General features: G+C 53.8%; 1 protein-coding gene across 7 annotated transcripts in view; it reads right to left on the bottom strand.

The window, feature by feature from the left end:
• RBFOX3 (RNA binding fox-1 homolog 3) overlaps positions 1 to 22,525 on the bottom strand; it is a 546,061-nt gene that overhangs the window by 512,325 nt on the left and 11,211 nt on the right. Inside the window, exon 3 of one of the 7 annotated variants that reach the window (XM_017879336.1) lies at positions 1,299 to 1,450. The exons of 5 other annotated variants lie outside the window; for them this stretch is intronic. The gene's annotated coding sequence lies outside the window, so the exon portion shown is untranslated. Of the gene's footprint in view, positions 1 to 1,298; positions 1,451 to 21,332; positions 21,352 to 22,525 lie in introns of those variants that run through there. One more of the 7 variants, XM_017879340.1, reaches the window with a different exon arrangement.

Genomic DNA, 22,525 nt, shown 5'->3' with positions numbered 1-22,525 from the left:
CTGTGGTGGGGAGTCACTGACACTGTGGTGGGAGTCACTGGGGCTGTGGTGGGGAGTCACTGGGGCTGTGGTCAGGGTGTCACTGACACTGTGGTGGGGGAGTCACTAAGTGGGGGGGTCCCTGGTGCTGTGGTCAGGGAGTCACTGACTGCTATTCACCCTCAGCTGTCATCTCTGAAATGGGAGCCGGCGCCACAGCAACTACACTCAGCTAGTCCCTCTGGGGTAACTGACGTGGCACCTTCCCAATCTCACCTCTGAGAACTTGGCATCCCAGCCCCATCTCCTGAGGGCCCCTTGGACTTCTGTGCTCCATCCTCCCTCCATGACTTTGCTTAAGGGTTTGTCTTACCTGCAGTCCACCCAGTCCCTGCACCAGTCCCACCATCATTATCATCTCCTTCTCCTCCTCCTTCCCCTGCTCCTCGTCCTCCTCCTTCTTCTCCTCCCCCTCCCTTCTTTGATTATCCAGACTTGATCTATCAGCCAACAGCTCCCTCATCCCACCCCTGAGCCACAGTATGTCGTATCTTTTCATAGGTTTAAAGCACAGCCCCCCAGCCAGATAGGCAACCCCAGTAGACCAAGACAAAAACCCAATCCCATTCTTATGGCTTCCATCACTCTGGGCACAGACAACTGTTCAGTGGTGTTCACTGAATTAAACTACTGCCAAAGGCTGAGAGCCGTCTTCAGTGAGGCACCTCGATCAGCCAGGAGAGAGGAGGTTCTGCTGCAGTAACAAACGGCTGCCGAGTCACAGTCACTTTTTACAGCAAAGACCTTTTTGCTCATGCTATATTCCTATCACGGGTCCATCTTGCTCCTCATACAAGGGGCGAGGGTGATAAAGCAACCTCTCTCTGGAACATTCCTGGTGGTCACAACAGAGAGGAAAGAGGGATGGATACACTCCATCCTAACCCGTGGCAGACATGACTTCCAGCCCCATATCAATGACTTTGGTCATTGGCCAAAGAAAGGCATGGAACTACATGACAGCTCCACAGCTGGGCAGAGCAGAGACACCAAATATTTGTGACCAAAGTGAGTCTGTCTCAGTGACACTAACCTAGGCCAGTGCAGATCATAAAACACTAGTGCACTCAGGCTGTCACAGAAGCCTCTGGGCTTTTGCAGAAACAAGAAGGAAGATTTCCCCTCGGGCTCAAGTGGATCTGACCACTCCTTCAGGGGTTGCCCTTAGCTGGGCCAGATTGCAATCTGGGTGCTCTGGACACCATGGAAAGAAGATGGAATGAAGCAAGAGAAACCGTCAGAGTCGTTACGTCACTCACCACTTCCATTTCCGTGCACACGTGCACCATGGCAAGAGAAACTCCCCCACACAGAGGGTCACGGTTGTGTAGATGCTCCCTGGCCTGCCTTGCTCCAAGGCTGAGGATGCTTTGCCCGTTACTTGATATGCGGGAGATTTCCACTTGGTTTCCTGTTGCAGGAAGAGAAGAGAGCTGTACTTGTGCCCACACAGCCAGGGGCTGGAGGAGGGCAGGTGCCACCTGCTCCGGACCTGGCAGGGGAGCACCTCTTGCTGTTCCAAGGAGTTTGGAAGCTGGACCCAGAGGGATTTGGCATGGTTTTCATAGACACTGCCATGGAGCATCTGCCATGGACCCAGAGCCACTTGGCCATCATAGGGAATCGTGTTAGCCCAGAAGCCAGATTGCCCCTCTGCTAAAGCCCCCCTCATGCTTGTGTGTGCCCGAGTGTGCAAGCATGTGCCTGTGCATGTATGTGCCTGTGTGTGCCTGTGTATGCATGCATGTGCCCGTGTGTGACTGTGTGTGCATGCATGTGCCCATGCATCTGTGTGTGCATGCATGTGCCCGTGTGTGACTGTGTGTGCATTGCATGTGCCCTGCGTGCCTGTGTGTGCATTGCATGTGCCCTGCGTGCCTGTGTGTGCATGCATGTGCCTGTGTGTGACTGTGTGTGCATGCATGTATCTGTGTGTGCATCTGTGTGCATGTATGTGACTGTGTGTGCAAGCATGTGTCTGTGCATGTATGTGCCTTGCATGCTTGTGTATGCATACATATGCCTGTGTGTGCATCTGTGTGCATGCATGTGCCTATACCTGTGTGTGTGTGCCTGTGCCTGTCCCTGCGTGTATGTGTGTGTGTGCACAAGTGTCTGGCCCTGGAAAAGTGGGCATTCAGCCTTGCTTCCACTCTGCATGTGCTCCTTTTCCACCTCCCCATAGCCCCTCTTTGTCCATCCCTGATGACTTGGGGAAGGAGAAGACAAGATCTTTCTCTTTTCAATAAATCTCTGTTCAAGATGCAATTCCAGCTGGGTTCAATGGCTCACACCTGTAATCCTAGCACTTTGGGAGGCCGCGGCAAGCGGATTGCATGAGCCCGCGCTTGAGACCGTCCTGGCAACAGAGCAAGACCTCATCTCTACAAAAAGTAGAAAAGTAGCTGGGCATAGTGGCATATACCTGTAGTCCCAGCTATTTGGGAGGCTACTGAAGCCCAGAATGTTGAGGCTACAGTGAGCCATGATCACACCACTGCACTCCAACCTGGGAGACAGAGCGAGACCCTGTCTCAAAAAAAAAAAAAAAAAAAAAGATGCAATTCCTGGAAGGACCTGAGTGGCTAGCAGCCCCCTGCCCTGTGTGATTGCCCGTGGGATGTGTTTAGATGCTCTTTCCTGAGGGATGAGTTGCCCTTCAGGCCTGTCTCAGCCTCCCAGAGTCATGGGTCACTGGTACCCACAATGGGCCTCTGGTGCCCACCTCCACCAGGGCTTCCCATGGATGTGCCAAACCATAGGCTGTCATGGGCACTGCAGGGGACAGGCAAGCCTGTTCCTAAGGGTCCACTTCAAGGATGAAAGACCCAAACACGTGGAAAACAAGCAATGAAAGCCATGCCAAGTCAGCACTGGGTGCTGCAGGGGAGGGAGCGCTGGGGACTGGGCAGTGTGGACCCAGTGGCTCTTCCTCGACCATGACCCTGGCCTCCCCAAGCCTCAGCTTCCTCCTGGTAAAGCAGGGTCCTCTTTCACTGGGATGCTTTGAGGATGCAGTGAGCCGATGTGTGTGAAAGGCCTTGACGCATCCATTCACTGGTCTCAGCCACTGTTTAGTCTTTGGAGAGTGAGCGCCACGGCAGGTCCTGGGACCCCGTGGTGACTCAGGTCGAAGGGCCCCTGACCTTACGGAAGACAGACAGATGTCACGCAGTGCCCCAGCTGGGGTCAGAACTTCAGGGGGCATGCGGGGGTACAAGAGCAGCTAACTGGAACCCCTAAGTGGGGACAATTAAGGAAGTCTTTCCTTAAGGGAGTGATATTTGAGCTGAGCTCTGAAGACTGGGTTGGAATCAATGACAAGGTCAAGGGGAGAGGGAGAGGAGGCACTCCAAGCAGGAGCTGCCTGTGCAAAGGCCCTGAGGCCTCAAGGAGTGCAAACTCAGAGGAACGGACCAGCCAGGAGGAATGGTGGCTCTGGCGGCATTTCATGAAGCACTATGATCAAGTTTACATTTTTAAAAGATGCTCTGCCCACGCTCCCCTCCAATCCACCTCCCACTCAGTAGCCAAAGCCTGTGAACCCAGGCAGGAGGCCGCAGCCATAGTCCAAGCCAGAGAAGGTGGTGGCCATGGGAAAGGAGGGAAGTGAACAGAACGAGGGCTTTAGGAGGTGAGATGGGTAAGGTGTGGGGGTGCCTAGAAAGAGGACGTGGCAGGGGATGGAGAGCACAGAGGGAGGAACCCAACCTCCGCCTTGTACAGAAAGTTGGTGGGGGGTGCTGTCCTCTAAAATGGAGAACGCTGAGAGAGGAGGAGGCAGGGGTATGAACCACAAAAGGACTGGGGCTAAGGACATGAACAGACAATTCTCAAAAGGAGATATGCAAATGGCTGACAAGCATATGGAAAAATGCTCCACAACACTAATGACCAGGGAAATAGAAATCAAAACCACAATGCAATACCACCTTACTCCCACAAGAATGGCCATAACCAACCAATCAAAAAGTAATAGATGTTGGCACCGATGTGGTAAAAAGGGAACACTTTTACATTGCTGGTGGGAATGTAAACTAGTACAGCCACAATGGAAAACAGTGTGGAGATCCCTTAAAGAACTACAAATAGAACTACCATTTGATCCAGCAATCCCACTACCAGGTATCTACCCAGAGGAAAATAAGTCATGATACAAAAAAAGATATTTGCACATGCATGTTTATAGCAGCACAATTCGCAATTACAAAACTATGGAACCAGCCCAAATGCCCATCAAATCAATGAGTGAATAAAGAAAATATCGTGTGTGTGTGTGTGTGTGTGTGTGTGCGTGTGTGTGTGTGAATACTACTCAGTCATAAAAAGGAACAAAATAATGGCATTCACTGCAATGTGGATGGAACTGGAGACCATCATTCGAAGTGAAGTAACTCAGGAATGGAAAACCAAACAAACATCGTATGTTCACACTCACATGTGGGAGCTAAGCTATGAGGATGCAAACATTAAGAATGATACATTGGATTTGGGGGACTCTGGGGAAAGTGGGGGGGTGAGGGGTAAAAGATGACACATTGGGTACAGTGTACACTGCTGGGGTGACAGGAGCACCAATATCTCAGGAATCACCACTAAAAAGCTTATTCATGTAACCAAACATCACCTATTCCCCAAAAACCTATTGGAATAAAAAAATTAAACAATTAAAACTTTTTAAAAGGCCAGGTGATGGTTCACGCCTGTAATCCCAGCAATTTGGGAGGCTGAGGTGGGTGCATTACTTCAGGTCAGTAGTCGGAGACCAGCCTGGCCAACATCTCTACTAAAAATACAAAAAAATGAGCTGGGTATGGTGGCGGGAGCCTGTAATCCCAGCTACTCGGGAGGCTGAAGCGGGAGAATTGCTTGAACCTGGGAAGCAGAGATTGCAGTGAGCCAAGTTCGCGCCATTGCACTCCAGCCTGGGTGGCAACAGCGAGACTCCGTCTCAAAAATAAATAAAAATAAAATAAAATAAAAAATGTTTAAGGCCTGGGGGAGGTCTAGAAATGTTCAGGAGGAGGGACCTGGGTGAGCTGGCACTTGGGTATTGGCTGAGCCCTGGTCCAACCCAGGGCAAGTGAAGAAAGAGGATGACACCTCGAGGAACTCCCAGCAGCAAAGTGCCAGTAGAGAGGATGAGCCCAGGAACCAAGAGGGTCTCAACTCAGTGTGGACAGATGAGCCTGATGGGCCAAGAGGCAATAGAAAGTGAAATGCTCGGATGGACTGGGTGGGGCCGAGCAGTGAGCTGGGACCAGATGGGAGAGGAGCTGGACACAGGCCTTCTTTGACCAAGCCTTCGTGTGTCCTGGTGGCACTGACCCCCAGCTGCGCTCCCATGTCCACCAACCAGCCTTCCCATCTCCCAGGCTGGGGCCCTCAGACTGGGGTGATTCCCAGCGTGGAGGCTCACACCTGGTGTGGACTGAGCACAGAGATGCCCCAAATGTTCACATGCCCATGAAAACATTCCCTTTGCAATGTGACTTTGCAGCTCCTTCCACCAAGAAGCAGGGTCTACTTCCTTGCCCTTTGGATCAGGGCTGGCCTCCAGACCAAAAGATGTCCTAGACACGAGGGTGCCCCAGTTCCGGGTGGGGCCTCAGTGGGCCTTGCCCACTTCTGGTTCTGTCTTGGGGCCCAGGCACGGATGTGTGAGCAAGCCTGAGTGAGCCTGCTGGAGCAGGAAGAGCCAGAAGAAGCAGGGACCTGTCTCAAGTCCAGCAGCCGCCAGCCCACCTGCCAGTTGACCACAGAGGCCCCAGCAAGCCCAGCTGGGACCAGTCAAGCATGGCCCAAATGCTTGGGCCCAAGAAGGGCCCAAATGACCCGTAGACTCATGAGCAAGAACAACAACTGCTGTTTCAAGCTACAGCATTTTGGGGCGTGTTTGTGATGCAGCAGTCGCTGACTGGTACACCCTTCCCCCAGGGGCATGAGGATGCTCCTCAACTTCATCCTTCTTCCCAGGATTAGCTAGAACCCAACAGAGCCATGTGGCTAAATCCATTCTGGTAGGGCTTGTAATTGAGTTACTTGGTGAGATCTTCGGTTTGATTTTCTCTTTTCATATGTTTTCAGTCAGAAATATCAGAAGCTGCTTTGAATGTCCCTGCAGAGTTCTCAGAAGCATCCTCTCCTGGGTTTCTCTGGAGAGCCCATCTTATTTGTTGGAGAGTGTATTCTCCTGCAGCTTTTCAAATGCTACATTTTCCTCTGACGGCAGCCAGGGCATTTGATTGCATGAGAGATGGTGATGTGGTTGCAACGGCTGTCGATATTCCTTTATGACTCTGAATTTGCATCTGTGCAAGGCTGGTAATACTTATCTGAATTCCAGGCACAAACAAATGAAACTTATTTAAAATAACTGGGAAAATTCCACACTGGAGGTAAAATAAAAACTGGATTTGCTGCTACAGATGCAGAAACTGGTCCAAGAAAGACCACTAGAAATCGACTCAATAACTGTCCAGTCCCAAGAATTCTGTAGCCAGAGTAACTGGTGGGTGCAAGACAGAAAGGTGGACCATGGAGGCCCAGACCACCCACCCTGTGGTGGTCTCCTCGACTCTCCAAGATGCCCCGCAACCCCGAGAACAGGAAGGTGGTGTGAGGAGAAGGGAGCATGGCTGGTCATGACAGCCTCTTTCCACACTCGGTCTCTGTGGTGCCAGCATCCTTCCTGTGCAATGTAAGGGGCAGCAGTGGTGCCCACATTGCATGGGAGAGGCTCCATGGAGCCAAGGTGGCGTGACCTTACACAGCACGTCCACGGCAGCCTGATCCCAAGACCTCCACCTTGCAGTCCAGTGTCCTTTGCAGGAGACACCAGCAAGGCTGGGGACCCCAGCCCCTGCTGTTTTCATCCTAACTTGGACTTATCTGTGGTGATGGCCAGGCCAATCCTGTTTGGGAGAAGGGGGCTGGTGAGAGTAACCAGGGAACACCAGAATCGCCTACAAACCCAGCAGAACCACTCAGCCAGGACCCTCAGCCCCAAGTTGCCCAAGTCACTCAGCCAGGCAAGGTCCCCCCACAGAGCAGCAGGCCAGCCAGAAAGCTTCAGACCACAAGCTTCAGACCAGGTGGCACCTAGGAAGGGAGGGGGTATGTAACCAGGGAACCACAGGACCTTGATCCAGGTCCCACTTGGAAGCAGGGGGAAAGGCTGTGGGAGAATCGATGAAGGAGCCCAGGGGGAAGCAGACAGAGCTACTTCACAGGAGGATGGAACATTTGAGTTGGGTCTTTTCTCTTTTTAGAGATGGGCTGTCACCCAGGCTGGAGTGCAGTGGCACAATCATAGCTCACTGCAACCTTGAACTCCTGGGCTCAAGCAATCCTCCCACCTCAGCTTCCTGAGTAGCTGGGACAACAGGGGCATGCCACCATGCCTGGCTCTTTTTAAAAAATGTTTGTGTAAAGAAGGGGTCTTGCTATATTGCTGGTCTTGAACTCTTGAGCTCAATCCATCCTCCCACCTTGGCCTCCCAAATGCTGGGACTGCAGTCGTGAGCCACCTTACTCGGCCTGAGTTGGGTCTTGAGGCATGCATAGGAGTTTCCAGGTGGGGTGCAGTTGCTGGAGTCCAAGCAGATCCAGCTCTGGAGCTCATAGTAATGTTCATGAACAAATGGTTTTGAGCCTTACTTGAGCCAGGCCCAAGACTGGGCATTTTCTCATATGTTTTTTAATGCACTTGACAACAGCTCTTACTCTCCCCCCGGGGACTCGGTGCAAGGAGACATTCTGGGCTTCACCCCACCACGAAGACCAAAAAACATCCTAAGGGCAGGCTTGGCATCAAATCCTCCTCCTGCCTCTCCAGGAGCCGAGCACAGACCTTGCTGCAGCCAGGAAAATAAATAATAGTTGACCAAGGTACTGACCACCCTCACCCTGGGTTAGGAAGAACCTGCAAGCCGATTTCTCTTTGATCTGTTGAGCTATGGCCCACCCCACACCTCCTTCACTGCTGTTTGCTTCCCTAAAAATGAACAGCACCCTGCAGGTGTCCCCACCCTTAAGCACAGCCCTCCCCCAAAAGACCTGTCCTGAGCTTGGACATGGGTGATACAGCGAGACCCCGTCCTGAGCCTGGACCTGGGCCATAGAGTGAGACCCCGTCCTGAGCCTGGACAGGTCTTTCAGGGCACAGCAGTGCTCAGGGCAGGAAACTTAAGGATTGCCTCGGAGGGGGCATCAGCGCTGGGGCTACCCTAACACAGGACCACACACTGGCGGCCACAAACAACAGCATAGATCCTCTCACGCTGCTGTCTGAGTCAGGGTGCGGACTCCGGCAGGTGGGCTCCTTTTGGGGGCTCTGAGCGAGAATCCACCCCAGGCCTCTCCTGGCTTTGGGTGCTCCCCTGAGTGCCGGTGGCCTGTGGCTGCCTCGGCCCAGCCAAGTGCTGCCTTCTCCCTGTCTCTCCACATCACCCTCCCGTGTTTGTGCCTCTGTGCCCTGATTTGCCCTGCAGATAAGGACACCAGTCCTGATGGATTAGGGCCCCCCATCCCCTCTGAGAAGACCCTGTCTCTAAGGTCACATTCGGAGGTCCCAGAGGTTAGGACATCCACATGGCTTTTTGGGAGGACATGATTCAGCCCGAGTGGATGGCCTCTTCCCTCCCAATCCCCTCCCTGCCCAGGCTCCTGGAGCTTCCCCGGGAGGCCCTGGGCGCTGTACCAGAAATGCACGGGGAGGAGCTGGGACCCCCTGGAAGGGGCTCTGGAAAACAGCCGTGAAGAGGGGTCACACACCCCCCGATGCCCTCCACGCACCCCGACACCCCCACGTGGGTCTGGCCTGCATCGTCCCACCACAGGGCGTCTGTCCTTCCAGGTCTCGGCAAGGCCCGGGCATGCTGGGGAGGGCTGTCAGTTCAATGGTGGACACCAGCGTTTGATGTGGAGATTTGGCAGTGAGAACGGATGTGCCTCAGCGCGAGGTTTATATAAAATGACAGCTTCTGGAAAATGAAACCTTCAGATTAAAAAAGAAGAAGAAAGGGAAAGAGGAGGAAGAGGCAGCAGGGAAGGTGCCTTCCACGCCCCCATGCATTCCCTGGAGGGCACTGCAGGGGCCATGGGGGCCTGGGAGACAAATGCCCCATTTGGGGGTGCTTCCTGTGCTACCCAATGTGCCTTAGCTTTGCCCCAACACCGCCTCCCCACCTCCCCATTCAGATCCCCCCTCCCAGGCCACACACTTCTTTACTGTCTCCATCTGTCCTATCCCTGGGATAAGAACCCCAGGGGACGAGGCCCTGGTAGGGGACAGACACGCGCCAAGATAGCACACGGTAAGAGACAAGCAATTATTTGGAAACTTTCACATGACTGTCATTTTAAAAGGGAGGGGGCTCGATGGAGGCAAAGACTCCGAGAATCCTTCCCAGGAAGCCCACAAAAGCCAAGATGGATTGCACATAATTGCCCTTTGTTTAAAAGGCACATGGATATTCCTGCAGAGCTGGAAACTCATTCTTCACACAAAAAAGCTTCCAAAAATTGCAACCTATTTGTTGCCAAGTTTGGGACTGTTATTTCCTTCCCAGCCCCCTTGGGTTGCTTTTTTATTTTTTAATGACCTGAAATGTAAATTGCCTTCCCTGTGGGTCTCCTGGGGCTGAGATGAAGTCTAGGGAAGTCCGCCTCCCAGGACATCCCAGCTGGGACTCCTCCAGGAAAGGAGGCGGAAAGTCCAGGATACCAGTGAAGCTCGCTCTGGCCACCTGGCACCGAAAGTGGAGCAGGAGACCAGACCTCTTCCCCTGCCTTCTCCCTGGATGCCGCGTGTCCACCCCCTGGCATTCAGATGGCGCCTTTCTCACCACAACGAAAAGGAGAAAGCAAGGACATCGGCTCAGCCCTAGGGTAAGAGTTCTTAGCGCCACAAGGCCCCCGGGAGGACAATGGCAAACACAGCCAACATGGACCCCATCCCAAATCTCAAAGAAATCTTCAGTGAACCCCAAGAAGGGGCCTCGAGACTGCAGCCAACTTCTCAGAATTCACCAAGCATCCAACCTCTCAGGAGTGTACAAGAAGCCTGCAAGCAGCTTTCCAGCCCTCGGGGGGACGAGACGTTCCCGTGTCTGCTGGGGCCCCGGGGAGCAGGGAGCTGTCACTGCCCCTTCCTACCAAGCCCGCTCACTGTTCCAGAAACAAGGAGTCCAGGAGAAGAGCCAGGATGGGGGATAAAGGTTCCCACATGAGGGGAGATCCCAGAGAGGCCTCCTGAACCCGGCAGCCACGTGGTCCTGGGGGTCGGCACCCATTGCCATGTGTCCCCCCGGCACAGGTGTCGCCGGGGGACCAAGGCTTCGGAAGTCACTGCTGGAATGAGCCCTGCTATCTCGGGGGCTTCCTTCATCTCGAAACTCAGTGTTGTCACAGCCACACTGCTGCTCTAGAATTCCTGGGGACAGGAGACACACGATGGCCAGGACCAATCCTGGCACCAAAAAGGAGAACCCCCAGCCAGGCTCTGCTCATCCGACGGACACCAGACTCTTTGGTACACATTTATTGGGCACCTACTATGTTCCAGGCACAGCCTGAAGTGATAAAAGCCAGGCACAGCGGCGAAGGTCCCAGGAGAAGGTGGCGGCCACCCCCAGCCCCCAGCCCATCCCCATCTTTCCTTCCTCTTGGGTCTCCTGTCCCCTCTGGATTTCAGCCCCAAACAGTAGTGTGTTCTCTGTAGGGTCACCGCCTTTGCTTGGAGCCCCTGAAAACAGAGCCTGGGGCAAGGGTTGGGGCACAGATTGCTGGTTTGAAAGCAAGTCCAGGAAGCTGGCGTGCGGTTATCCGGGAGCCTGACGAGGATGGAATAAAAGCTATATGTGCACGTGTGTGGAGGGGGATGCACGTACAGAGGGTGTGTGGAGGGGGGTGCACGTGTGGAGGGTGTGTGGAGGGGTGTGCATGTGTGGTGTGTGGCGCGTGTAAACGTGTGCATGTGTGTGGTATGTGCAGTGTGTGTACGCAGAGTGTGGAGTATTGTAGTGTGTGCACACATGCATGCACTGTGTGTGGGGGTGTGTGCAGGGGTGGAGTGTTGTGTGTGCACGCATGCATGCACATGTGTGTGTGGGATGTGGAGTATTGTGTGTGCATGCATGCACGTATGTATTGTGATGTGTGTGGAGTATTGTCATGTGTGCATGCATGCATGTGTGTGTGGTGTGTGTGGGATGTGCAATATTGTCATGTGTGCATGCGTGTGTGTTTCTGCAGGGTGTGGAATACTGTCGTATGTGCACACATACGTGTGCGTGTGTGTGTGGTGTGTGTGGAGTATTGCCGTGTGTGCATGCGTGTGTGTGTGGTGTGTGTGTAGTGTGGAGTATTGTCGTGTGTGCATGCATGCATGCATGTGTATGTGTGTGGTGTGTGAACATATGCATATGTAAATGTGTGTGTGGTGTGTGCCGTGTGTAATATGTGTGGAATGTGTAGTATGTGCACACGTGTGCATGTGTGGTGAGTGCATGTGTGTGGACATGTGTGCATGTGTGTAGTGTGTGCATGTGTATGTGTGTTTATACAGTGTTATTGAACAGGTCACCCTGTGGGCAACTGGAGCTGGATCCATGGGGACCTTCCAGGTCACCCCGTGGACTACCTGTCCCTGGGAAGGCTGGCAGGGAGTGGTTCCCTTCACACACTCCCACCTGCTCTGTGAACACACTCCCTCCTCTCCCACTGAGCTGAGCCCAGGACAAGCGGGTTCAGGACGCCAGGACTCTCCCAGGGACAGCCACTCCCAAGGTGGTCCCGGCAGGCCCAAACCAAGGCTGTTGTCTGTTTCAGACTGGGCACTGCAGCATGGGACCCTTGACAGGGAAATGTACAGGCGGTCCTGGCACATCCCAAATGTTCTGTATGATGGCAGCACCTTAGACTTCATCCCACAGCCATGTGCTCCCCTGCGCCTTCTCCCTGCTCAGAAGGAGCCTGGCACACCCACCACCCCATACCCCTGCTCCCGTGGCCCCCTGTACTCCTGACCTGGCAGGCCCCAGACCACAGACTGCTTAGTGGCAGCAACCACCAGGTGAAAAGCATGAGTGATCGGAGGTAGGGGTCAGGGAAGGCAGCCCCCACTGGGCTCTTGCCACTCTCGGGGCACAGAGGTGGGTGGCAGCTGCTCCAGGGAGGGGTGCAGGTGCAGAGGAAACCCATGAGAGAGGAACACGTGTGTCCACAGCCTACTCTTGGCAGGCAGACACCTCCAGGAGACCCCACATCCCACCAGGACGGACACCACCTGCCCTTCCCTGGCAGCTCCCAATCCTTCCTCCTTCTCCCAGCTCTTTTTTTGTAAACTAAGTCTGTTTCTGGAGGGCACGTCATGTGTGCACGCCTGTACATGCATGCCGAGTTTTTATTCCAATCCTTAAATGAGGTCTTTGCTGAGAATTTACAATTCCCCTGTGGCCTCAATCTTGCAAAGATTGCTTTTTTAACGCTGTTAGGCCTTAATTCTAATAAGCCTCCTCCTTATTACAGAACCAGGTCACATTGCCTTGACACCGCCAGAAAATCTCTCATCGGCCGCGGGAGGGTGGGCGTGGAGAGAGGGACTACCAGAGGAAGGGGCAGAGAGCTGGGAACACTGAGGGAGGACTCCTTTCTTAATTCAATGAAACTCTAAAATAATCTAATTTCTGAGAACCAGAGTGGCCTGCTCACTTTAGATAACTTTGTGATGTGGTTGTGGTTCCTACAAATGTTAGTTTTCTTTTTTGTGTCTTGATTTTGAAAACGACAAGAGGAGTCCGGGAGCAACAGAACCCGACGGGCACACTGGGCACCAGTTCAGGTCCCGGCCTCGGGCAGTTGGTCATCTGCGGCGGCCCAACGTCTGTTCTCCCTGCTCCCAAGGGCCAGGAGAGGAAATTGAGAGAGTATGGCACCAGAGGGCTCCAGGACAGAAACCAAAACCTGCTGGCACTTGCTGGGTGGGGAGGCACTTGGACCAAAGGGTTGGGGCACCTGGAGAATCCATCAGTTAAACTCTCTGTCCTCCCTCTTCCTGAGATAGCTGTTTTTAGGTTCAAGGGGATACAGAGGAAGCACGCAATTGAGGAAGATGAACCTGCCTTTGTCTGACTCATCAGGACAGAGCAACAGTCCCTCCTGCATTCTCGCAACATTGATTAAGCACTTACTATGTGCCAGAGAGGGTAGAGGTGGTCTCCTGACCCCCCTTCTCCACCGGAAGTATAAGGGTCTCAGAACTAAAGGCTGAGACAGCGCTGGAAGTTCTTTAAAACCCTTGGAAGCTTTTAAGACTGAGGGGTTAGTCCAGAAACAAGGTCTTTCTTCTAGAAGATTCTGCATATGGAGCTGTGGAAATGGCACTCTGCGGGGCAGCAGGGACAAACAAGAAGTGGAAGACATAGCCCTGACCCTCTGGAGGCACCTGGAGGCACCCAGGTCATAGCAAGGAAAGAGACGGAAATAGCTTGCTGTCCCCAGATGCTCCTATTCACACCACCAGCCAACCCCCTCCAGGCCCTGCCTCCCACATGCTGACTTCAGAAGCTGTCCACTCCAGGGCCACCTGGGCCTAAAGCCGGCTGTGCAGCCCAGCCCCTGCGCAGGGAGGACTCGAGCCACACAAACCCAGCACCTCAAGGTTCTTGTTCCTGTCCCTGGGACTGCGGGACCCAACAGCACTCTTCCTTGAGGGCAGTGTGAGCAGGGCCAATTTTTTAAATATAGAGATGTAAATCAATGTGATGTCTAACATAAGGCACCTTACAAATCAGAGGCCATCTTTTTAAACTTGGATGTCAAAGAGCACCACGCCCACACTAAGGTTCTGGCGTCCAGGGTCCAGGGGTGTAGGCAGCTGTGAGGCCTTCCAGGGACACCTCTGAACTTGCAAGGAAACACCCACCCAGCGCTTCCCCACCCTCGGCACACCCCAGAAGCCACCCTCAGAAGCCTCCACTGGCAATTTCTGAGTTTTCACATGTGGTTCCTCTTATCCTCCATCCCCTGTGGGTACCACACAGAGGGCCAGAAGGTTTGCATTTACTGGGTCCTCAAAGAGGAGACCAGACGGGACCATGTTTGGCACAAGTGCTGACCAAGAACGGAGTCCTCAGGACACACCCCCAGGAGACACTGATCCCACTCCCTGGGGTGACGCTCCCCATCTCACCCCTGCAGTAACAAGATGAATGGCCCCCACCCCCGCCTGGAGAGCCATCGGCATTGAGAGAAAGGAGCCACTTTCCAGGTGTGCCGAGGCTGACCATAACGGGGCCACCAAGGTGCAAGGTCAAGCTCACCAGAAAGAAACCGGTGCGCAGACACGCAGCTCCCTGGAGCAGACTTGGGTCCCCAGACCAGGAACCCGATCCCCCCACTGAGCCCCACAGTACCCCAGCGAAGAACATGCTCAGTCAGCAACCGCTCGCTGGGCACCTGCTTTGTGCCAGGCACTGGGCTAAGCACTGAAAATACCAGATGAAGACAAGACAGTGCACCAGGTCCACATGCTTTAGGATTAAATCACACTGACGGCTCTGCCGTCTTTCCTTTCCACTAAAATGGACTGTGGATCTCTTTCCACATCCGTGGAAAGCAGCTGCCTAAAACCCACCGTGTGTATGAATAGGCCATTCTCTCTTTAACGCTTTTAACCAATCCCCTGCTGCAGGGAGTGTGTTAGCAGCGGGGAGACCTGTGGGAAGTGGCATGCCAGCCGCACAGAGGGGAGGACGGACCTGGCGCCTCCCTCTAAGCCAGCCGCCAAGTCACGAGGGGCTCCTATGCTTTCCAAAAACCCTCCTAGAGGAAGAGCAAGGTGGCAGCCCTTGGCCCGTGGGCAGCAAATTCTTGGATTCTGCAAAACATAATTGTGAAGACCAATCTGCCAGCGGAGAAATATGCAGCGCATTCACAGGCTAAATATAAATAATATTGATTCATCTGCCATCTTGAATTATCCATTCCACTTCTGTTTTCCATTAGCATCAATAATCACGAGTGTACTCCCCTGTGGACGGGGTACATTATGCTCCGAAGGATGCAGCTGGCCCCAGGGTCACACATCTGGAGGAGTCACAGGATATCTTCCAGAATTATCTAGCATCTTCTAGAGCAATCCAGAACCTTCCTGGTACTTTTCCCTCCCTCTCATCTACTCCTCACTCCAAGCCCAGGAAAGAGGGGTGGCTCAAAGAGACATCTGAGACCCCCCTTTCGGAGGCAGTCTGCTCTATTTGGCAGCTGACTCTGGTTCTGGGAAACAATTGCACAAGCTCCAAGGTTCACTTCCAGGGAAGGAGGGGAGGAAGCTCCTGGGGCTGATGCACAGCCCCACTGAACCTGCAGGGCAGAACCAGGGCCCATTTCCTCTCTGGGCCAGAAACCACAGTGACTTTCCCACAGATCACCGGGGTCCTTGTCCCTCTGACAGCCCTCTGCCCCGAGGCCCTGGGGCTCTCTGATTAGCAGGGAGAGAGTGTGCCTAGCACCAGCCAGGGGTGGACCAGGGCCTCCGGCACACCCTCCTACCCCTTCTCAGTGGAGCCTCTAGAGACAGAAATAACCAAGGCACAGAAACCCACCAGGGCCACCCACCGTGGGCACAGCCAGGCCACAGAGCTAATGAGGCACAAAGACCCCTGCCCCCCAGCCAGCTGTCAGAATTCAACAAATGTTGACTGAGAACGGACTATGAGCAGAGAGCCATGCTAGGCGCTCTGGGGAGACATGGATCAGCTGCAGCCCCTGCCCACAAAGCACTTACAGCCCAATACGGGAGACGGAGCTGCAGACGCCCACCAGGATCTGTGATTTTTTGCGCTTCCTTCTCAGTGCTGATTACAGCTCCCAGAAAGTGCTATGGAAAGCAGGTGCTAACTTCAGGCCCAGAGGAAGGCTTTGTGGATGCTTCTCATGTCCTCTGCGTGCCTGTCTACGTCAGTATGTCCCACTTGCTCACCGCCTTAGATACACCCAGTGATAACCTATGGCTTCGCTATGTCCCATGTTGATAGAAGGATCCAAAACCTTCCCGTCGGCCTTCACCATCTACTTAATGAGCCAAGCCACTCCTAGGACCCTGCAAGAGAAATGCTGGGGTCACCCCTGGCCTCGGCCTCCCTCCTGCTGGCCACACATAAGAAAGGACTTCATCAGAGAGACCCCCCCTGGCTGCTGCACACATTCACCCCAAATGCTTCCTGGAGAAAGCACCTGTCCTCACACTGCGAGCTCATGAGTTTGCCAAAAAGGCAATGCAGGAGCCTGAGATCACCTCCTGTCTTGCTGCTAAAATATCCCGGCCATGGAAAAGCAAGACTGGCCTCAAATTGGGGAATCTGGTCTTGCCAGCCCAGCTGTGCTCCAGGGACTCCGGTTTGCATTGGGAATGAGAGAGGGTTGTCCGGGTAAGATGGCAAGACAGACACAGTCCTCCTACAGACTTGTAGAAGGGCTTTCTGCCCGCCCCCACCCGGGGCAGAAAGAGCGGGTACAAGGGAAAACAAGAGCCCTGGCCAAGAATGAGCCCTCTGCCATCGTCCTGTGTGTGGCCCTGTGGCCCAGCACCAGCGCTGGGGAGCAGTTCACCCCACCTGACAGGAGGAAAGGATGGTCTAGTGAGGCGGGAAACAGAGGGAAAGGTTGAAACCACTTGGGACAAGAAGGGTCTGGGAAGGCCCTCCTCACCTGTCACTACAGCCCGACACTTAGAAGGTACCACCTGATTTCAGCCTCTGCATCCACAGTCACCTAAGTGCCCCCTATAGGCAGGGGTTGGCTCCTGCCTTCCCAGGAGAGAGGGAGGACAGCTTCTCCCTGTGGCCAGCAGGGAGCAGACACCCCCAAGAGCCACTGGGGCTGCAGGGCCCCCAAAATGGAAATGACCTGCCACTCTGTCCATCCCATGGGGAGAAACAATCAGACCCCAGGCAGGGGGCATTTAGGGCAAACAGCTGGCCCACAGCACGGACTCTCCTCTTTGCAGCTAATTTTTGGGCTGCATGGGCCACATCTGGGCCCTGGGACTCCCCATGGAGCCATGGCAGGTAGGAGGATGGAACCCCACAGTCTGAAGAGCAGAGAGGAACCTGGTCGGAAGGAGTCTTGGCTTCTTTATTCCTCCTTGACCCACCCTCTTTCCCATCCCTCACTAGCAATTCTCCCCAAAATCCCCCTGCAGATATCTGCCCTCCAATAGCATTGCCTGGGCACAAGCCACAGGAGCAGGAAACGCTGCCTGCTGGAGGCCGGCCAACAGATGCAGGGGCCTCAGCTGCCACTGCCTTTACACATGTGGCCAGTACAAAAGAGCACTCCAGGAGGAAGTTGGTGGCAATGCAGAGACGACCATGCACACGCACACATGCACACACACGCATGCTCATGCACACACATACATATGCACATGCACACACGTACACACACACATGCACACGCGCACACACTCACACACATGCACACGTGCACACATGCTCATGCACACACATACATATGCACATGCACACACGTACACACACACATGCACATGTGCACACACACACACATGCACACACACACACATGCACACGCGCACACACCCTCCTCGTTGTTAAGGCCCTTAACTTAGAATGATGTATTCTCTGTTCTCCTGGCTATAATTATTTTAGCGTGGGAGACAAATTCTGTCTCCAGCATCTCAGAAGTGCAATGTTGGAAAATCACATCCCATGGTCCTGGAAGATCCCTACCTTCTCCAGCTCTTTTCCTCCACACGGGAGCACAAACAGGCCCTTCCAAGGGGTGAACCCTGGAGGTTTTAATTCCTCCTCCAAGCAGCTCCACGTAGAGCAACAGAGACACAAGGACCATGCAAGTAACCATGGCAACTCAAGGAAGTTTAAAAAAATAAGTTTTTGAGTTGTTGAGTTGTTATTTGGTGCTTAGGTGGGTTGGACTCTTGCCTTCCTTTTGGAGATAAGGCCTCTGAATGGTGCTTTTAATGAGCTTTGTGGGTACCATATGGAAGGCAGCCTGTGCCCCCAGAATCTCATGACCTTTGAAGGGGGAAGCAGGTATCTCATCTCAGTCCCACAGAGTCCCGGGCAGGTCTGTCCTCAGATCAGGTTGCTTCCCGTGGGGTGACCTTGAGCCAGGGTGGCCCCTCCTCAACCTTCCACCCACCTACAGAAGTGCTACATGCCTCCCCCTCCCCAAGAGACCCGACATTTAGAGGAACTCTTACAGTACCCAGTTACTCTGCAATCCAGACCCCCCAGGATCCCAAATATTCATCCCAAGACACCCACAGGGGCAAGTTTCCACGCATGCATCTCCTAAGTGGAGGAAGAGGGTCAGGCTACCCCTGCGAGCATACAAATATGCTGGCCAGTGTGCATGTGTGCAGGAGACCAGTGCAACTCCATCCCCACAGGACACGACCCCACGGCCCACACTCGGAAAATCTCAGGGCCCCGTGAAGGGTCCAACTGGCCTTGATGGAGGCGAATGGGAGCCGCTGTCCTGGGGTCAGCCCTTCTCTGTGCAGGCCACAGCAGCAGGTGTTCTGTGCCAAAGGTCATCCTCACGTGTGCCGGTGGGGTGTGTGTGTGCTCACACAGGCACAAAAGCACACATGCTGCTATTCATGCCGTGGCCGTGAAGCCGCCACAGCAGGCCACATACTGTGGCTCCCAAGGGCAGGCTGCCTTGACCACCTGCTGCGCACCTCCGACAGAACCATGGCAGAGCCCCAGCCCCCCAACAAGAGTTTGTTGCAGGTCAGTGCCAGGAGAGCTGAGAAGCGCTTGGGGCCAGCACACGGCTTGGGCCACAGCTGCAGAGGCAAAGGGCTGGGCTACCTGGCTGGGGAAAAAGGAATATTTTCTTAAAGGGAGAAAAGTCCTAAATGGCCCTCGCAGTCTCTTGGCGCACATAATTGTAGTATCCAAGTTAATGAAAGGCCTGGCACATGGGCTGAGTCACAGCAAACGCCCGGCTCTGCACCTCACGTGCAGCAGCTCGTAGAAATCAGATGATGGCGGGCAGGGGGCGGGGGGGCCCACGAAATAAAGAGCATTTCCAGGAATGGCAAGTCTCCCACGCGGGATCATATCATCAATTAGCCAGTGGGAGGGCCGAGGAGTGCTGGCATCTCATTTCCACAAAGACAAAGTTTCCTTGAGGAAATTGCCAGAGTCTTCAAGGTACTGAAATAACACACAGAACAAATGAAGAAGGATGGCCGCAGGGCTTGGCGGATGCGCAGAAGCCCAGCTCCCGGCAGCCTTGCAGAGGGGTGTGTGTGTTTAAAGACACAAGTGGAGCCTGCAATGTCCAAGAGGCAAGCACTAGTACCCACACACGACACACACATGTGCTCACACATGTACGGCACACATATGCTCATGCATGCACACAGGTACACGTGGGCACACATACAAACGCAGAAACACACTTGTGCATGTGCACATACATGCACGCACATGGACACGTACAGGATGCACATGCATGCCTGTGTGCACACTCTACACCAGGGCACATGCATGTACCAATCACACGTGTGTCACGTGGGCACAAATATGCACACACCTGTGCACACATACATGCGCACAAGCATACACAAGCACATGTGTGCACACGCTCTGCTTGCAGGTGGGGGTCCACTATCCTGACTCCCAAACATTCAGGTTTGAGACTCTTGCAGATGCCAGGTATCCTGGAGACAAAATGCCCTCTAAACACATTATCCAGAATTTTCCCTTAATTCCCTACAGCACATGCCCCATTTGTGAGGAGACCCCCAGCGTCTTCAGGCTCTGACTCTGATGGAGCTCAGAGTATGCCAAACCTTTGAACAGCCCATTCCGGAACCTTCAAATCCACACCCCAGGGGAAGCAGTCTAGCTCAGCCGTCTAAGTGGAGGTGACTGATTTATCCTGACCATCCTGACTCTTCACGACACTGCTCTCCTCCAACCGTGCGCGGCTTTAATTGTCCATCAAGCCGGGCAGGAAGGACCGTAAATCTTTCCTCCCGCTGCTCCGAGCTCAGCCTGCTTGACCTCCAATTGCCAGCCCCTCGCCTACGTGCCGCCTGGAGAAGTCCGCTAGCTCTGAAGGTGAAGGAGGTGAGTGAGGAAGGGGAACGCAGGAGAGGCAGAGGCTCAGGGGTCAGGAGGGGAACAGAGAGAGCCAGGCAGCAGGAGAAAGCATGTGGCCGCCACAGCCATGCTCCAGCTGCTCCCCCACCCCGGGGCCGCTGCGGAGGAATGAATGCCTCAGCCCGACTGCAGCCTCCAGGGGCCACGTCTGGGGCATCTACACACCTCGCCTCCCAGGCTCCCGCTCTCAAGCAGCAGGACCCTGATAAAGTGAGCCAGGCCGTCAGGGAGTCTTGGCATTCCCTTGCCAGGCTATAAAACGTCACAGCCCCAAAAGGAGCCCGCTGTGGGGGATATTGCTTCTCCATCCAGCCTTCATGGTGTCTGCAACTGGGCCCCAGCTAGGGGCACAGGATCCTCTCTTAGGGCGGGTGTCTCTGTGAGGGCAGGGACAGGCCAGGGGCCACATAGCCCCAGCTGTGGCCTGGAGAACCGAGCTGGTCCAGGAGGTTTAGCCACAAGCTCCAAAGCACACCCCCTTCCCCTGCAGCAGACTTAATATTTTCTGTAATTTTAGTATATATTAATGCACTTCAAAGTGATGAACATTATAGTTACGATTATTACCTAAAGACTTCCTTTATAGCCCTCATTTTCTAGTGCTCATTACTTTCTGAAAATTATCCTTGGGGCTGAAATTTTCCTAGTCTGGTCTTGTGAGTTTTCTTCTTAGGTTTTGAGCAAAACATACCCTGAAGGGGGAGAAATTACTTCTCCCAAAGTCAGTCTCTTGGGTGACTTGTACCAAGGAAAGAGCCCCGTGGGAAGGGGACGGGCTGTGTCTTTAGCATGTAGATACTGATACTGTCATCAGTGACCTGTCTTAGTTGTGCCCATCTGTTCTGGAGAGATGGCTCTATTTTAAAAGTCTAAGAGGCAGGGAGGTACCCATGCAACACTCATCTTGCATGCTGCAGCCTGGGCAAGTCAGGAAAGTGAATGCTGGTTATGGCAACGATGCCAACGCACACACACAGGCAGATGTATTTTCAAACACAAAGGGCAGATCTGCAGAAAGCCCCCCGTCCGTGGCCCAAGGATGCTGTTAGAGTTAAAAGCATGCAGATTCTAGGTGTATCGTTCTCAGCTGTCCTAGGATGGATCTGCCGGTGAGAAAGAAAAAAGTACCTGCTGGAAGATGGCCTTTAATCATTCCGTAAAGTTGTCCCAGACACCATCACAAGGCTTTAACAGTGAGGAAAAGGGGCCGGGCGCGGTGGCTCACGCCTGTAATCCCAGCACTTTGGGAGGCCGAGGCGGGCGGATCACAAAGTCAGGAGATCGAGACCACAGTGAAACCCCGTCTCTACTAAAAAAATGCAAAAAAATTAGCCAGGCCAGGAGCGGTGGCGGGAGCCTGTAGTCCCAGCTACTCGGGAGGCTGAGGCAGGAGAATGGCCTGAACCCAGGAGGCGGAGCTTGCAGTGAGCCGAGATCACGCCACTGCACTCCAGCCTGGGCAACAGAGCGAGACTCCGTCTCAAAAAAAAAAGAAAAACAGTGAGGAAAAGGGTAACAGGCTCCCCCATCAAACACAGGCCATCGTCCACCTGCCCTCCCTCCCACCCTTTGGCCATCAGCTAAAGGTTCCCAGCTGTCAAGATATCAAACAGACTTCTGGACGATAAAGCTCAACACAGCATTGGCTGTCTGGGAGTGTTGATTATAATGTTACGCCACTGACAACAGTAATTCTCACCTTACATTTCTTCTCTTTTCTGCCAAGATTCCAAAATACTTGAATAATGTACCCTTGGATAGCACCCCTGAGAGGAACACAATCAACCCTCGTTGGTCTCCTCCCCAGCAGCTGGGGACACACAGCCAGGGACACCAGTGAACCACATGCCCCGTCCCAGGTCTACAAGGAGCCTGTGGAAGAAGCCCCTCGGGTCTCTGGTTCCACTTCACCTGTCCCTGCTGTGGGGCCCCCAGCTGTGCCTAATGGCATCACATCAATGATAGGCAATATTCCAGAAAGAATAAAAGCACACACTTTGTTTTTTTTCTAATGGGCTTTGCAAAGCTGTGCTTTGGTTTTTCATGCATTGAGACCTGAGATCCAAAAACATATCCACACGGAAGGCAGGGGTGGGCTGGAATCCCTCAGCCTGCACGGTAAGCGATGTGGCTGCAAACTGTAGGCTCAAAGGAGCCCGGGAAGGGCTGGGGGAGGGAGGCCATGATCCTCCTTCCTTTCCTCTCCCTCATGGGAAATTCAACTGGCATGGTTTGGAGCCTCGTCCCTGATGATCCAATGCCACTCCCTTTGCAAAAGCAAGAGGACCTGCTGCAGTGCCCTCTCTCTTTGTGGTACTCTT

Source organism: Rhinopithecus bieti, unplaced genomic scaffold, assembly GCF_001698545.2.
Source record: "Rhinopithecus bieti isolate Rb0 unplaced genomic scaffold, ASM169854v2 scaffold_9899, whole genome shotgun sequence".
In the NCBI taxonomy this organism is placed as follows: domain Eukaryota; kingdom Metazoa; phylum Chordata; class Mammalia; order Primates; family Cercopithecidae; genus Rhinopithecus; species Rhinopithecus bieti.
This window is presented reverse-complemented; position numbering and strand designations above follow the sequence as displayed.